This window comes from Bolinopsis microptera, chromosome 6 (genome assembly GCF_026151205.1).
Source record: "Bolinopsis microptera isolate Bmic1 chromosome 6, MBARI_Bmic_1.0, whole genome shotgun sequence".
Lineage (NCBI taxonomy): Eukaryota > Metazoa > Ctenophora > Tentaculata > Lobata > Bolinopsidae > Bolinopsis > Bolinopsis microptera.
Window position 1 is genome coordinate 9,596,124 of NC_087077.1, and position 3,279 is coordinate 9,599,402.

Here is a 3,279-nt window from a genome sequence, read left to right on the forward strand (position 1 = left end):
GTAAGCTGGTTTTAAAATAGGAAGGTATATTTTTGAATTAGTGAAGTAGTTTTAACGTCATATTATGTGAAATTTTATTGTTAGTCATAAAATTCTAATATCGACAAAAAATTCTTCAATTAATTATATGTTATTCACTGAGGCAATGACTTAAAGTCGCAATTTCTATAAAAGTTGCATCATAGATTGACAGCGACGTTCATTATTATTAACAGAAGAAATAAAATTGATAGAATGTATTTGTAGAAATATAAAACTTTTACTAGACTCATTACGAATAAATAAATAAATTATAAAGAAATAAAACGTCAAATATTAAAATCACAAAGTTGTACCTGATACCTGAAGTAACGCACAAACGTGAAATCGTGATAACGTATAAACGACAACCACGTAACCACTTTAAATACATGCCACTTCTCCGAGAATATAATAATGGAATAAAAAATTAACTAGTTCAAGTTACGTTATTGTAAGGTGTACCTGTAACAGTCTCCAACATTTACCTTATCATGACACCAAATTCAACGCGGTAAATAACTTAACACAATACAAATTTTACGGTAGCTGCCCTGGATTATTACCAGAGAAGAGGGGCCTGCAGATATTTACATCTTCCCGTGTATCAAGCCCTGCGGAGAGTCCTTGACAATCGTTCCAGAGACCACTTTATTGACAAATATCATCAACGTAATTAATTAGTACAGCAAAGCTCCAACAAAAACCCCAAATAAAAGGTTTTCATAAAATTGAATTCCTGCGATCTGTTGCTAGCGTATACGGTGATTGATAAATTGACTTTGAGAATTCTACAACTAAGCTACATAATATATTATATTATGTAGCTGATGTATATGTAATATATTATATTATATATATTATATAACATATTAAATATAATATAGACTGATTCTGGTGCTCCTTTTTCGCCTGATTCGTCGACGAAAATAGAGAGAATTTCAAAAACATTTACTCCTTTTTCACCACCTTTTTCACCATTCTCGCCATTATCATCATCGATGATGAAAACCAGAGGCAACACATAAGTGCGATGGGTGCTGAATTGCAATATTGACCTAATACGGAATACCTAATCATTATATAATACGACTCTGTCCAATAATCCAACCTGAGAGTACCTAAAGGCTGCAAATTTGGCGAATTGTCCAGCTTATTCGCGGTGTGTTTTTTCCTCCAAATTTGCAGCACATAAAATAATTTTATGCAGGTGCGGGATCGCACTATTTGTAAAATTTTACCGCACCTTTATATATTATATAATATGTTACCGCACCTATATATAATATGTAAAAACGTTTAAATATATCCAGCTACTATAACTCTTAACTCAAGAATCTGAAGTAGGTACTAGGTACTGGAGTTGTACTTGAACTATTGAGTAACAAATAAGTGAATATACATCACCCATCAATAACAGTACAGAATGCAAAAACTAAGAATGCAATTTACATTCAGGCAGGACTGCAGGAATCTAGTTCCTAAAATCAGGTTACTTCTAGAGTTCTGAGTTCCTGGAAACACTGCTGGCAACACGACTTGTACATCACTGAAATAACGAATGCGATTATTCGACTACTTACAACTAATTATTTAAGCAATTTAAAATACCTTTGAAAAAATATCCCAATTGGACAGGTAAGCTTTGAAAATTATACAGAAAAAGGACACAATAAGGAGACAGAGATTGTCAGGTGGGTTGGTTGTAACTGTATAAATCAATCAGGCCGAGGCAATTTCAGTTTAACTCGAGGAATTTACTTCATGTTTGATACTGCAAGATATGAAGATATTCTTATTATTGAATTCCTTCCTACTTCCTATTTACTTCCTTCCGTTTGCCCGTTTTCTTAGAACACGTACGAAACAAAATAATTCAATAGGGATAACTGATTGGTGATAAAAAATGGCTGCCAGCCCTGGGCTGGTATCCAATAATGCGCTAAAAGCACCTTGGTACATGTAATCTGTTCGACAATCCCTAAAGTTCGACCCTGTGGAACTAGAGTACTTTAGTTGAACAAGAAAATTGTGACTGGGTGGAAGGGATACATTTTTAATTTAGATTAGCTTCCAGTTCAGTTTTTTTATTGACCAATTTTGAGTCACATATGAAATTGTTTAATAGATACTGTACATAATATTGTATAAAAACACTCAACACGCAACTACAAATCACACTAAAAAGTTAAAGAGGTTCAGTCTGTGGAAGTCATGATGGAGTTAAACTGTTTGTCGTAGTCCTTCCACTAACGTTGAAGAAACGGACGGTAAAAATAATCTTATGTTTTTATTGAATTGGTACTGCAAACTATAAATCAAGAGGCTTGCATATAATGAACATATTGACACGGGTGCAGAGTTGAGTCTGTACGGAACCTAGTAGTTTCAGTTCCTTGTTTAACTTGCCGTACAGCAAGGACATCCACATTCCACTACTTTAGCCCGGCGAGGCACATAACTCACTCTACAACTCCATATCAAATGTTTCATATATACTAGCCAAGTTCACAAGATATAGCCTTGTGTTTGAAAAGCGCTCGTTAGAACTGCTTCCTTTCCCTTCAGTATCCCACAGTCTCTCGAGTTTCGTAACTGCCAGAGAACTCTCTTAAACATGGCGAGGTCAGCAATAAACTGCGGTACGAGTTGCAACTTAATACACATTTCCTTCACAATAAATTGTTTTATTTAGTGACCTGATCTGTGTTGGGAAAGTATTAGGTATTTGGGTGGGAGGGATAATCATATTTATAATTTTTTGTACGATTCTATCCATATTTCTAATGCATTGTAAGTAATTCAATTAGTTCTGAATGATGTTTATTGTGGAGGTGGGAGAAGCACTACAATGTAAAAGGTAGGTACACAGTGTCGCTGAATAAGTTCCTGCTAGATAAATTAAAAATAGACTAAATCACGAATATTTCAGAATTCTAGGGGGGAGGATTATAAGGATTAGGCCTAACCCCAGTTCAAAATACAATAATATTATCAGAAATAACCTATTTAATGATGATTTATTTTCAACTTAACATTGAAGAGTTGGAAGTTGTATCAAATAACGGAGTAGTTCGCTGTTTATTAGTCTCATGATTGAAATACTGATATCTGGATATTATCCGGTTGGAAGAGACAAGGACAAGTGAAACAAGGAAGTTAGGAGTAAGGGCAAATTTTCGGCGTCAACGCCATCTTCAGGCTAAAATTGTTATAAACGTTAGTATATAATAAATGCTTCTATACTAGTTAAAATGCTAA